Raw genomic sequence first — 15,504 nt, 5'->3', positions numbered from 1 at the left:
TCACAGGAGGTCAACTACGAGCTGCTGCCCCATTCGAGGGGCTCTCCCTCCCTGCATGCAGCTCGTTCCTGCTCCATCCATCCCTGCTCCTCTTCGCTCCCAGCTTCTGGGAGAAGAGTTGCAGAGAGTTGAGGTCACATCCTGGGGGCAGTAGTGAGGATAGACACAGTGATGGGTAGAGGTGGCTCAGAGTTCATGGCCATTACCTTCCCCAATGAGCTTGAGAAGCTCTAGTGCTCTTCCAATGGCTTATATTTCAAAGTGGGAAACAGCTGTGAGTTTCATGATGTTGGTAAAGCCTGATGCCACCAAGTCAGCCCATCCTCAGCATGCCCACTCCACCACCAGAGTGACGGGGTCCACCGTGTCCCCACCAGTATGACCCGCCCAAAGCCAGTGCCCCCAGGGACACGCTGGGGAAATGGGACAGATTTTGGACACATCTAATAGCCTTACCTGCCATCATGCCAGGGGAAGGAGTTAAGTATTTTCCAGGAAGATCCAGAGAACAAACAGATTTTAAAGCAGGACCCCCATCAGCCAGACCCATCTCCCCATCACCTCCCAAAGGAGCCAAATGCTTCTCCATCCCATGTGTTCAGGACACACCAGCCCTCAGCCACATTACTCCATGGTTCTCTCCTAATGTTTCCCAGCCAAAACAGGGCAAATATATTTTGGTTTGAGGACTGAAGGAAAGCTCGGTGCTTGGATTCACAGTTCTGTAGTAAGCACAGTGACACTATTTCCTCAACACATTTTTTTCCAGCTTCACATGTGGAACAAATTAGCAGCCACATCCACCCCACACATGCTCCTTGCTCCTCTGGGTGTTTTCCACAAGCTCCTGATGGTTCGCAGTGGCTAGATGTCACTTTTTGTTCCCTCCACTGTTACGCTACAAAACCTGAGCTATCCTTCCAAATAAAGACAAGCGGGGACATTCCATTTCTATGTCCTTTCATTGTTTTTCATGGGTATTTTCTCCCCAGGCTCCCTTTGATCTAAGTTGGGATCCAACCCCTCTAGCCACGGCACGCTGGTCCTGCAGTTTTTGGGTGCTTTTAGACAAAGACCCAAACCTCAAACCCTGTGTAAGTGCAGCGCCCATTCCCAAGCAAAAGGACAAGCTCTGTTGCGGGTCACGTTGATGTACCCACCAAGGGAAGGGGGAAGAAAGCTGGCAGAGTGAGGAGGCAGAGCTCCAAACCCACAGTCTTGCCTCTGCCCATGGCCAGTCTAATCCCTGGGTGTCACTCAGCATTTTGTACTAGCACAGAAGTCCTAAAATCTTCTGGTTTGCATTCTCAATAACTTTTCTTACTTCACCCTTTTTGGTTGGGATTTAAGTCCGTCTTTATTATACTTTGATTTCTTCTCATAAGACCTTTGTATTAGCTGTTGGTTTCTCCTTTTGCTTCCCCAAAGTCTGTATTTTCGTTTTTTCCCTTTTTATGCTTCGGGGTTCATCATCTTTCCTGGTCACCTTTCCTCCTTGCCACAAGACCTTTGACGTGTCTTGTTCTTCCCTGCAGCAGGAAAAATCTCACCCAGATCCCACACATTTCCACCTGCAGATGTAGCTGCAGATCGCATAATCCCAGGTTTATTCAAACCCCAGGGCTGGGGCTGGTGGCCACACATGACCCTAGGGGCTCCTGACTGCTTTGAGCCTTGTCTGGGACAACTGTCCTACCCCAAAAAATCAAGACATGTGTTTGAAGGTCTCAGCTTCCTGCAGAGATGCAAAGTCACTCTTGGTATTAAGAAGGCAGATGAAGCATCAAGACACATGGCTACCAGTGCTCACCAGGTACAGCCACACCTTGGACAGAAAGGTCCATGAGACACAGTTCTGGCCATGCCAGGTACATTTTCAACTCTCAATTCAGTCTCTGGCCCCAGGCTACTGAAAACAAACCCGCAGTAAGTGGTTTTTGCAAGAGCAGCCAAAAGCATCTGACAGGTGTTATCTTCCAGCCTAAATCTTAAGCTGCCATTATCTTCAATCAATCAGGTTTCTCCTGATGATCAGCAGAACTGAGCAAAGCTACTGATCCCACAAATAAAGCCAAATCCCAGGAACATTCCTCTCCCAAAGGAAAAAGCACCAGCTTTTGTGAAATGAATTTTTTTTTCCCCTGTCACACCACTGTTTTGAAACACTAATCTGAGCTTCTTTCCATTTCAAAGGCTGGTTTGCTGACAGCTGTCGCAGCCCACGGAATCCCACTGGCTCCCAGGGTCTGCGGCACAGCTACAATCAGGGTTTCCATCTCTCCCCACTTTATAAACAAGATTTTAAACTGGCTGCAAAGTTAACCACCATGAGCTAATGGCAAGTTGCAAAACAGGTTCCTGTTTTATCTTGAAAGCTTCTGTTCTCAACACAAGTCATTGAAAGTATCATAGGAGATTTGCACAAGTGTGTGCAGGCAGCATTTTAGACATTTACTGAAAACAGTGTTACTGTGAACACCAATTTTTTTCTAGACCTACTTACTGCTTGCTATCACAGCACAGACAAGGGTAGAAGCTTGCTTTTTCCACCAAAAAAGGTCTACCCAGTGGCTCCCCCGCACATCCTCCAGCTGCATGGCCTCAGCCTCGCCATCAGCCCTCGCTGGGAAATTCAAGCTCACGTTTGGAGGGGTCAGGCAGTCAGTGTTTTGCCTTCTGACCCGACTGAAAGTCTAATTTTCAGGCAGTCCCAGCCCACCCCACCTAACATCCAAGCTCCTTCCAGGGTCCGCATGATGACCGATTAAATCAGTGGTCATTCCCCTTCCCTACCCAACCCACCCATCCAGACAGATATTTCAGCAAAGCCTCAATCCATGGTTTCAATCAAGCCACACACACCATGGGACAGCACCTGCTTAAATCAATTCCAAAACTGTTTTAAATAAATTATTACAACTTGCCTATAGACGCGTGGCTTGGAAATTGGACTTTTGGCTTTATGACAGGAAGAGGTAAGGCAGAACCATGAGATGCATTTTTTTAAAATGCTTGATAGGAACAAATGTGAGACTGGTTTATCGGGCATATGCACAGCACGTGGCCTCCTGGGTATCTACGTTTTTCTCACGGCTGAATCCTTCATTGAGGTTTTTCCTTTCGGCAGCCTTTGAAGCTGCCAGCTGAGGCTGCTCAGCAGGGGGATGTGTTCAGAACCCAGAACCCACTTTGTCAGAGAAACCCACATCACAGGCATCCCAAATGCTACTTCCATCATCTCATAATCCTCCGGTGCAGGACAACATGCCCACTTAAGCAGGGATAGTCCTGTTTCTGTGGGAGGTTTATCTCTAGCCACTCCAAGTCTTTATCCAAGCTTCTCCACAGAGAGAAAATTTCCCTCAAGTTCATTTCTAAAGGGTTTTTTTGAATGCTGACCGCAACCAAAACAGGGCAATAACTCCCCAGACTTCAAGCTGTTTCAAATATCCAGGTTGCTGCTTAAAACTCGTTATTGGCTTCAAGTTGAAAATGGGAAAAACTCCCAGAAATCTCTGTTTCTATAAATAATCCCATTGTGGAGCTCTCCTGTCACGGCCCCTGGTTAGTCATTCTGGATTAGCACCCGGGAAGGGATATCTTTCACATCAAGCTGCAGCTTAGTTGCTCACACTCATACTATGGCAAACACCAGCCTTCACCCCAGCAGCTTTATTTTCCATGAGGAACCACAAACCTTCCCAGAAAGCAAGGATCATAGCAAAGTGCTGTTACAAGCACGGGGAGAAGATGTCACTGGGCTTTTGGTCCCAGACCTGTTGCAAGCAGAAATTGCTGCCCTCTTCCATCCCTTCTGTCAAAAGGTAACATTGCTTTGCTTTTTGACATTGCAGCCTTTCTGTACGAATAAATCTTGGGTTAAACACTGCTGAAACACTATGTAAACAGCTTCCAAGAGAAACAGCATGTTTTCACTCTTGATTATATCTGAGCTGTTTGTACATATGAGCAAGTTCCTAAGAACTGCAGAGATTTGCAGCCTAAAATAGCCCAGATTTTTCCTGTCAAGCCCACTAGCCTCAGCAAAGTTACTCCAGGGATGACTTTGGTCCAAAGCAAAACATTTTAGAAGGAATGTTCACAGTGAGGCAAAGCTCAAAGTCATTGGTAAGGCTTTTGGGACACCACTAAAATTAGTATTATCAAAGGAAGAGGAAGATGGAGACTCCCCTTTTACAAGGAGTCACGTGGAAAAGACACAGGATAATGGATGCAATTTACTCCTGGGGAGATTCTGATTGGACACACAAGGGCAATTTTTCACGATGAGAACAATCAGCCACTGGAATAATCTCCCCAAGGAAGTGGTGGATTCCCCAACACTGGCCGCATTTAAGATTCAGCTGGACAGGGAACTGGGTCAGCTTGTCTAGACCGTGCTCTTGCCAAGAAAGGTTGGACCAGATGATCCTTGTGGCCCCTTCCAAGCTGGGATTCTCTGATTCTATGAAAGGAGAAGTCAGACAGTATCATATTAGCAGATTTGCTAATTGCCTGGTCTGTGGTTCAGCTCCAGCTGCACCTCCACACCTGGCTCTCAAACACCACCAGCTTGGTCTCAGGCTGGCCCGTGTCCCCAAGGATGGTGGCTGTCCCCTCCCCACCGCAGTTTGCACAGCTGTGATTTTCCTCAAGGTTTCTCAAAACCTTTCCAGCAACATCTGGATGTGCCAGCTATACGATACAATATACCGATGCACTTAACACCTTCACACCCTTTGTTGGGGCACATGGAAAAAGCCACATAAGAAAAGCCAGATTTATTTCTCCAAAATCATCACCTCCCTGGCCATCTCTGCCTTGCTGTGCAACCCAGCAGCATATCTGCATTTATGAAGCAGAGTGTTATGCTTACCAGATGCTTTCAGATAACACTGGGACTCATTACAAGTAATACTTTTATCTTGCATGAATTCACCAAAAAAAAAAAATCAAACAAGGGAGCCTGTAAAACACGTTGGCTGCCTAATCTATAAAGACATGTTAGGCTTTAAAAACACCTATGGGGACAAGCAAAGCTGTGAACAATCACTGTCAGCATATTGGGATTTCAACCTGAGCCACAAAAGCCAAGACGCTGCAGTTTTAGCCTAATTCACATTTGGTGAGCAGTCATTCTGTTCAGCTCACAGCTCAAATTGGGCCAATCTGAACCCATTTTGGAAACACAGCATTCTCTGTGGAACTTCATTTTTATCACCCAGATCCCAACATGAATCCTGAACTACAGGAACAAGTGTAAGTGACCCCATTCATCTCCTCCATGGCAAAGACAAGTCCTCCAATCTGTGACAAACCGATACCAGAAAAACACACAACCAAACAAAAACACAGTAAGGTTTGTTGCACGTTTGCTAACCATGTAGCATCCTCCAAGCAAGGAGCTCTACAGCAAAGGTGACATACAGCATCCTCTAAAAACCAGGCAGGTACCCTCCCCAAGGCAGGGCAGCATCCTTGCCACATGCAGGACACCAGCATCACTCTGACCAGGGGAAGAGAAGCCTCTCAGGGATCCTTTTCCAAAACAAAGCTTGAGAGGAGCTGTTTCAAGCATAAATCGTCCCTGCTATGTCCATCACAGCCTCCCGTTCCCCTGAGGTGACAGCTCTGCAGCAGGTTGCACCACAACTTTTCAAGCATCCCTCCCTGCTTCACACTATAGGTGAGCTCTGCCCCATCCTCTGCCTTTCAGCTAACCTGCCAAAGCCTGCCTTAGAAATTAAAGCTATTTTTTTGCTGTAATTCGCAGAATTTTTCAGTAGAAACAGTGCAACTTCCCCTCTGCATGTCAGCTCGTAATAACAAGCACAAGAGGTCAAACCCACAGATAAGCAATCTCTCAAGCACAGCTTTGAAAACCATTGTGAAATGCAGAGGTTTTCCCCTTTCCATGCTGTCCATATTTTCCCAGTGAGCTAAACCACCATATCCTGTTTGTAACGAAAAAGAGCAAAAGGATTTCAAGTCCGTCACTGCCACAGCTCGAGTCAGGATCCCACCTCTCCTTTGCACGTCCAGATGCTCTATCACACAACAGAGCTGATGGGCATCAGTGATGGTGCTTTTCACCAATGTTACACTAAACTGCAACAATCTGGCATGCCATTATCCTCTTCTGTCCCATTCTATAGCTCAGTCTGCCATTAAGCATCTTTAAGGACTTGTACTATTCAAGGGTTAAAATACTCGCTGCTCACACACTTGATGAGAATAAGACAGAGGCTTTTGTGCTGATTAATCATTAGCAGTAGTTTCCTCAGCATTTCCTGCAGAATAGTACCTAAACAGACACCACACCAAGACTCCTCCACGAGCACGTGATGCTTTAAATACTTAAAATATACATCATTGCAAGTGCAAAAGCAGCTCTTTTGGGATAATTTAAAATAGATTAACTTCCACATAGGGCTATATTAAGTGAAGCAAAGTCTGGGTAAGATTACACACCTTGCAGAAAGCCACATACAAAAAAACCTGATTAGTGCTGCAGAAGATTGAGCTGCAAAACCTCCTCCTCAAATGCAAAAAGTATGGAAGGGTCAGGCTTTGGTTTACAGAGCAGACAGATGCACAGAAGAGGGACATTTTGTCCCCTTCCAGGCCACCCTTCGCCCTGTCCTGGCAGGAGCTGTGGCACCGGGACCCCAGCACGGATGGCACTTACTGAAGGAAGCGGCTCTGCTCTCTCCATGCTGTTTCAAAACTCACCTTTGGGAAAACAGGCACAACTTGTCCTGTGACATTTTTCTGTTGGGCACGTCTCCAGTAAATCCACACGCAAGTCCCCAGCTGAGGGTGCACAGGGTGGCCACAGAACCCGTGTCCCAGCAAGGTGGCTCTTGGCTCAGCAGCTCAGACCCATCTGCTTTCCCTCCCCTGCCTTGTCCTGGCTCCTAATGCCCAAGCTACAGGATCGACCCTCTTGCAGGAGACAATTGTGCTCTGGATGTTCCCAGTCACTCCTCCCACTCCTCAAGGAATTCAGGATGTACAAAAAAGAGCAAAAACAACAAAAAGAGTGATGTCAAGATGAACTTAGCATCAGAAAATGCTGTCTGGAGGAAGGAGCATCGCTTGTCCTCACTGATGAGCTTTTGCACATAACGAGCAGCCGCAGCAGCTGCTCCCCGGTGGATGTGTTCATTGTGGTGACATCCCTTACGGGACCTGCTTGGGCAGGACAGGAGGACCATGGTCTTCCACCCAGCTCCATCCGCCGGGGCCGGCGGGCATGCTGACCTGCTGTTTGGCAGAGCCAGGATGCCAGCGCCTCGGCCACCTCTCCAACCACCGCAGTGCAGGTGGGGACGTGGGACCAGGGCACAGCTGCTCCAGGCTGCTGCGTGGGCTGCATTCAAAGGCCTCCAGCAATGAGGCCACAGGGGTTCCCTGTGCCACGTGCTCAGACGCGACAGACAGACATCTGGCAGAATTACTGCTGAGCGGGCTGTTAAAGACACATGGGGACCGATGGACCATCCCCTTCAAGAGCCACACACAGCAAACCACTCTGCCAAGACCCAGCCCAAAAGGCAACAGCGCTATGGCCAGAACTTCTCATCTCCCTACATGTGGGACAGGGGCTTGGGGACTGTCCCACACACCCAGTTGCTTGGGCTTTGGTATATAAATACCATGAAAGTCACATCCTCAGAGAGCTGGAGTAGTGCCTGACTTGTCCTTAAAGCTCAGGCCTAGACCCTTCTCCCAAGCCCACAGCCAAGGTCTGCACTCCCGCACAGAATATCTGGGAAGCTGGTTTCTCTGAGGTCATTCCCGGGATGCTGGCAATCTGATCTAGTTGAAGATGTCCCTGCTCATGGCAGAGGGCTGGACTAGATGAGTTTTGAAGGTCCCTTCCCACCCAAACTATTCTGATTCTATGATTACACCACTCCCCTTAAGGGCTCTGAGGAGCTTCCAGCTCTTCCTCACAAACCCTGCTTTCTCCAGCATTTGCAGAGAACAGCTTGTAACCTTCTCTAGGACAAGCCATCATGACCTGCTATGGAACAGGCTCCCTTCCCTCTCCTCTCTCTCTTCTGGCTGCAGCACCAAGATCGATGCCAAGAGACAAGGGCAGGCTGGTGAAGCAGAGGGGAAAGCCACTTCATCTGGATGCAAGAAGGGTTAAAAGTATGGAAATTTTGCCCTAGTGACTCCAGTCAATGGCTGTTATTTAGGGTTCAGCAAAGCATTGCAGTCTCCTCAAGGTGTTGAACCTGTTCTATAAAGCCACCCCCTTTCACACACTCTTGTCCGGGCTGCTGCCAGGTGCCGCAGCGCTTTCCTGCACAGGAGATTCACAGGCTGTAACGACAAACCTTCTCTCCAAGGGTGACCTTCAGCATCCCTAAAGGAACAAAAGTATCTCAATGGATACCCAAGATAAAACTAGAAAAGGAGACCTCTGGAAAAAAAAAAAAAAATCCACAATCAGAGGGAGTTATAATCATATCCCAGCCCCAAGGCAGGCTCATACACCCAGCATGGGGGTATATATTTACACCTGGGAGACAAACCTGGCAAACTTGAATATAACTCCGTGCTTTTGGAGTTAGAGTTGGTGTGAGGAAGGTCACAAGGAAGCGTAGGCTCTGACACTGAAGCCAACACAGGGCGCTTGCCTTCCTGATGCCGCAAGACTGAGTACAGGGCAAACCTGGAATATTTACCTGTCCCTACGGGCACAGGGAAAACGAGTCAACTGATCTTATGAAATCCGCTAATTAATGTTTGTAAAGATTCAGAGATGAGAGTTGCTATATAATTATTTTATAGCACACCCAGTTCCTTATCAAGAGACCTGTTCATAACCTCAAAGCCTAGAATGACGCCCCAGTTTAATCCGGCCCTTTCCCAGCCCGATTTAGCAGTAGCCAGGCTGGTGCGGCGCAGAGCGTGACTTCTCCAAGCCCTTGAAGGACATGTCAGGGTTTCAGGGCCCAGAATAGCCAGGAAGATAAAACTCATGTTAAAATGCAAGAGACATTTTGCATGAACAGCGCTGATACCATGTAACATCACCGATACCATCTAAAACCACCAAACTCTTGCACAGTCCTTTTATTTTCAGCCAAGACAAGCCTGGCATGAATTGGGAGCAATTCCACTGTGATATCTGTGAGAGGACCCTTGGAAGACCCCTAAAATGCCAATCCTGGCCATGCTGGCAGCTTGCAACACCCGCTCAACGGCTGCAGAGACTGGAACAACTCAGCACCGAAGTGTTACAGCAAGAAAGCAAGCGCATCCTTGCTTGGCATCTGCTGAACTGCTTGCTGAGCCAGGGAATGGGAGCCTTCCCATCCGCACAGGTAAAAAAATCACACATGTGCTATCAGTTTGCTGACAGCCACAAGAGCTAGACACCTTGGAAAGCATCAGTGCAGGAGCAGGATGCAGCTGGGATGACACATGGCACACCACACAGCAGCAAGATTACTCTTAGGAGAAGGTGGTTTCTCAGGTTAAGATCTTAATATCCGATGAATTTTGGTTTTGCGCACCACTCCAAACGCCTCTCCCTCCACTTTCGGAAAGACAGCAGCATCAGATTTTCCAGCAGGAGAAAGTCTTCTGTGAAACAAACGTTTTATTTCAGCAATGTGGTAAAGAAGTGCAAAGGGTCACAGGAGCTTTGAGATGACATCAGCCCCTTTACTATTAATCCTGTGTTGAATATTATCCAGGAGAGAGTAATTTTTTAATGGGGCCCTGGTTCGTCTTGTTTAAACTTGCACATACCTGAGCTACTTTTAGGCCTAAACCCACAGAAAAGAAAATAATGCATCTTGGCTTTAGTGCAAGCAAGAGAAGTGCTAATTCCACCTTCTTTTATCTCCGCATTTACTCAGTAGTACAGAGTAAATACATGAAAATGGAGATTGCTACATTAAGGCACACCTAATAATACTACACCATTCTTAATGCCAATTAACTCTGGGCCCTTTCAACATTGCAATCACTCAGAGTGCACTTCAGATAATACAGCTGATAGAGTGAAAAAAAAAATTGTGGTGTGATCAGCAGCTATAGGTAAGGCCGAGCTTCAACAAGTGAATTGAAAGCGTTTATCACGGCAGCACACAGCATCTTTGTTCTGCAGGGCTCCAGGGCTTTATCGATAAGTAACCCAGCTCAAACACCCTCATACTGTTATTAAATATTACTGCTTTTGTATGTACAAGAGGTGAGCCCCAAGCAGCCAGAAGGAAATTCAGGAACCCAATTTCAGTGCTAAAGTTTCAGCTTATCCCAGATTTACAAATAAAACCAGGTGTAAAGGGGCTGAGCAGCTGGGTTAGGCTTGCCCAGGCGTCCTGCCCCCAGCACACTCAGAGCTGGCTTGAGTCTTGCTCCACATGAGCAGAAACTGCCCAAGGAGACAACCATTATTGAGAGCAAACAACCAAAATCCAGCCCGTGTAAAGGACATCATTGCAGTCCGTGAAGATGCGTTCTCTCTGCCAGAATGCGGATTACACAGTTTTCCAGCCCTTTTATTAGTAGTGTACAGATGTAGCTCTGACAGTAGGCCAGAAAAGCCTATAGAAAGTATGAAGTTACATTAATAACCAAAAAAGGCTTTAAAATTATTTTATAATCATCTATTGTCTCCCATGAGACTGGTGTCCAGGTCTGACGCCGATGCCCAGTTAACACTGCCAGACAGCAGCAGAAGCCAGTGCCCGCAGAGACACGTGGTTCACAATCCCGCTCCCAAATAACTCACGAGACACCCAAAGTTGACAGAGAAAAACCTACAGACAAGCGGGGAAATTCCACGGCTGATGAGCGAGCAAGAGGCTGCAGGAGCCTGAACCGCTCAGGTTCGAGACGGAGCTTTTCATTTTCATGCTCCGAATTAAGTCATCAGGTTTGGTTATTTTTGAGATGGAAGGTATGATCTTCCTTTCTAAATATACGCGTGGAAGGCTGCCAGGGGGAACACAGTCCTCCAAAACCAACAGGCAATTCAGCTTTCAGGAGAAGACAAGCCCTCGGAGACCTCGGGAGCCGTTCGAAAGGTCTTTTTTTCAAGGCAAGGAGAGAAGATCTCGGTAGGCTTTGCAAATGGGGAGAGCCTGATGCAAACTGAAAAGTGACAGCCTTCAAAGCAGAGAAGATGCATGTAAGCAGAGCAGCCCTGCAGTTCAAACAAGCCACAGCTCTTGATTCAAAAGTCTTGTGTTAATGAGCAGGACGGTGCCCTGAGGAGCTGGCGATACTCCCTGTGCCTTTGGATCGCGCTCACACCTTCGACTGAATCAGCTCAGCTCATTTTAAACCTGTTTATGGCCAGACCACAGCATTGCCTGTTGTCATTAGCTACCTAAGGGTGTGGGGCCTGCCTGACAGGAGCTCCAGACTCTGACAAAACCCACCGAGGCTTTGGTGGAGGAAGGCTCAGGCTCCTCACAAGGGTGGGATGCTTTGGGAGCCAGTGCAAGCACCCACAGTGGCATTGCCCAAGCCCTGGGACCCACAATACGAGGGGCAAGGCGGTGCCATGGGCATCATAGGACGCCCTACAAGTAAAACCCCCAACTACTTCCTTTTCCCATCAACCCCAAAGGGTGATCAGATAATTGGGGGAAGGGGTGCTAATGCCACTTAGGCCCCAGTACCCCCCCAAGACAGCAGAATGCTCCGGACTTCAATATGCCAGAAGCAAACACAAAAATAAAACCCTCAAGAAGGGACTGGTCACACACATACAAGTGCAGCATCACAGGACAGGAGCTCCCTCCAAAGCATACCGATGGCTCTGAACAAGGGTTTTCAAGTTTCATAAAAATTCCAGCTTCTGCAAGCATTGCTTCTCTGATTTTGCCCTGAAAATCCAAGATTTCCAAGCACTAAATAGTTCTAAATTTTCCACTGGGGATGAAAAAGCATTTAGGGGGAAAAAATGGGGAGGATTATTAAAAAAAAAAATTATGATAGGGTGGGAGAAGTAACCTGCAACACTTGTGCCGGGCAGAGAATCAGCTCAAAATTCAAACCCAAGTCAGGAGTTGGTAAGTTTAAGAAAACACTTGTTTCAACCTATAAAGGCAATTGATTAAGTCACAGAATCTGACACTATGGAAAAACGTTATTGCTTGAGGGGGAAGGGAAGAAGAAATTTTTTTCAAATGTAAATATAAGTAGACTGATTTGTGCCTTTTGTTTTTTTTTTTAAAAACATGAACTGTTTGTTCTGTAGCACAGACCAGGGAAACCTGGTTTCAGCTCCGAGCTCACGGTTACGGTATAGTCACAGAGCCGCAGAAGGGAAGGTGAGCTAAAAGAGCAACACCCATGAATTTTAACATAATCTCTACTGACTTTTATCTATGTCTTGCTGAAAACATGAGTGGGATCATGGCAAACCAGGTTGTTTCACACCATGGAGCCAAAGGGCTCTCTGGGTCTTGCTGCTCGGGTAGAAGATGGCTCAAGCCAAGCATCGCTTGCACACCACTGACCCACCAGGTTAACCAGAAACAGCCCCATCTGACTTGGAGACTAAAACCAGTCCTATTGCTGCTGTGTCAAACGAGCAAAACCCATCAGCAGGTTTCCAGTGAATTTTTCTTCTTTTCTATTGGGCTGGATCTAATCTGGAAAGGAACAGCACCACCAGAAAAGTTAAAATCAAGCTGTCCCTTCAATTAGGGACACATTGCTGGCAGGGAAGAAGGACCTCTGGGCCACTGGTTTGCTGTTGCTGTCTTTGGTTCGGATCTCCAGGAGCACCACATGCCCCCCTGCCTTCAGACCCCGCTTGGTAGTTGGGTGATAATTTAATGAAATCAGGGTTTTCAGCAATAAAATAGGCGACTTTCTGGAAAATGCATGAGCAGGCACAGGATGACTAGGACTGCTGACCAGGTCACTGCCCTAAAGCCAGAGCTGCTCCTTAATCCAAGAGGCAGAAAAGGAACAGAGACAGAGGTAAAACAATATTGCTGGCTGTGCCGGTGCTCCCCGGTGTCCCAGAGCTCCAGCAGGCACAAAGGAGGAAAAGAGGCCCCGCCTGGACCCAAACTGACCTGCCTCACCCCATAAAACCAGCCTATGTTACGCCAAGGGAGGGATGCTCTCACTAAAAATTCATCAAGATTTCACCCAAACCCACTACAATCATGACAAGAAGATTAACAGGTTTAATTACTAGCTCCTGGATTTGGGTGTTGCTGCCAACTCCTGAGTGCAATACCATCTTCTGAGCACGCATGTGCTCATGAACATCAAAAGACTTGAAGATGCCGCTCGGGATCTGGAAACCAGGTATTCTGATGCAAATGCATCCAGCTCCATTACGCAGAGCTCAAAAGCAAAGCTCAACCAGAAATACGGCTTCTTCAGACCGGGATCCCTTGCGACATCCAGTCTTTCCTGCTTCTAATAAGATCTGGAATTGCCCTGAAAGAACCTTTCCGAAGATAGTTCAGAAGATCTGGTTTTAGACTTCTCCACTTCGCAGCACATATGTCTGCTGAAGGTCACAGGATAGGAGGTGGTGACAGCCCCATCACTGACTTCCAGCCTCCCCAAGAGTCACCTCCAGATGTCTCCTTCCTTGTGATGTGACAAGGATGTCATAGAAACCACACAAGGATCATAAAATTAAAGTATCATCTTCATTTTACAACCCCTTGAGAAGAATAGACTTGCCTGAAACCAGAAGCAGGATTACGGACAATAACCTGTTAGTTCCCAGTTTACCAAACCAGGACATGACTTACTACAGGTTTCCTATGACAAATCAGCAGCTCCTTGGCCCAAGTAGCAAAAAAAGCTTCTGCTCAGTGTTTCAAAAGGAGTGACTTTAATGAGGAATATGTCGATTTTTTTACTAAAAGAAAAAGAATTCTCCCAAAAGACTGCAAGATTTATAAAAAGTGGACCCAAACAATAGTAAGAGAAGAGGCCATTCCTGCACTCTGTTAATGGGGTGTTGAGTTATCCCAACTACATGTGTCGCAATGTCACATGTTTAGCTCTGTAACAAGCAGTAAAATCTTGGCATTGCTTCTGGCCAAAGGCAATTGCTTATCAAATGCAGTGCCAGAGAAAAATGGTAACTATTTCCTAACGCATTAGAGGAATTTTGCACTAGATGCAAAGCTTCATTATCCAAAGACAAAACCATTGTGATCACATGGTTTTAATCTATGTGGGGTCTTAACCAGTGCTGTGAGAACACATTGTTGCAGGGAGGTCTGTGGAAAGAGGCTCCTGTTGAAAATGAGATGAGCAGAGAGCAGCCAAAGACACATGCACTGATGCGTGTTAATTTACTTGCACGGGTTTTTATTATTATTTATTTTAAAAGCTTGCTTTCTACATTCAGCAAGCTGCAAAGAGGGAACATCAGTGGCACAAAAAGGTTTTCTAAGTGTTCATTATGCCACATGAAGGATTTATAGAGCCATAGAATCACTGAGGTTGGAAAAGACCCTTAAGATCATCAAGCCCAAGCACTGACCTCACACTACCAAGTCCATCAACACCACCAAGTCCACCACTTCAGCAAGAAGAGAAGCTGCAGAATCATAGAATCACTTCAGTTGGGAGAGACCATCAAGATCATTGAGTCCAACCATTCACCCAACCCTGGCACTAAACCATGTCCCTAAGAAGCTCATCTACATGTCTTCTAAACACCTCCAGGGATGGTGACTTCACTGCTTCCCTGGGCAGCCTGTTCCAATGCCCAACAACCCTTTCCAGGAATATTTTTTTTTTTTCTAATGTCCCATCTAAACCTTCCCTGGTGCAACGTGAGGCTATTTCCTCTCATCCTACCGCTTGTTACTTGGGAGAAGGAACCAGAAAGCCGGGAAGAGCGTCCCAGGTGCAGCTGCCTCCAGTCCGCATCCACAGCAGCTGGACACTGCAGCCTGGGTGAGCACAGCAATCCTGAAGCACCAAGCACAACCCTACCCCTCCAAGCACCATCCCCACCTGTAAAAGGGAGAATAAAAATGATCTGCTACCCTGAGCAACATCCAGATCTTTGGTGGAGACAGGACACACCAACTCATTGTGTTTGGAAAGCCAGGAGCACCGCAATGTCAGGATTGCTCTAAGTCACACAGGCACTCTCAGATTTAGGTCGCTGGCTTGTTTCAGCCTGGTTTGGAAATCCCGCAGCAACAGCTACAGCCTCCACATCCCAGCCCTGCTGGAACCTGGATGGGAAGAGCCTGCACTGAAGGAAAAAATAACAGGTGGGAGGAAGAAAGTGAGCTGAACTTTCTTTAACCCCAGAAAGAGTGCAAAGGGATTTCTTATTTTCTTCCCTCTGGTTTGTCCATCCCTAATTAGTATCTCAGAGGAAGCCATGTTGGTATTTCATAACTCCGCTAGAATGGGGAGGCTCAGCCAGGATTGCTTGGTGTTGCAGGAATTTATAGTTTACGCTCCATCCTCCCAGCACTTCTTCCAGGCCAGACCATGGGGTGCGTGCCAGGGGCCGGACTGCCA

This window comes from Caloenas nicobarica, chromosome 10 (genome assembly GCF_036013445.1).
Source record: "Caloenas nicobarica isolate bCalNic1 chromosome 10, bCalNic1.hap1, whole genome shotgun sequence".
Taxonomy (NCBI): domain Eukaryota; kingdom Metazoa; phylum Chordata; class Aves; order Columbiformes; family Columbidae; genus Caloenas; species Caloenas nicobarica.
The sequence above is the reverse complement of the archived record's forward strand: the minus strand, read 5'-3'. Positions refer to the sequence as shown.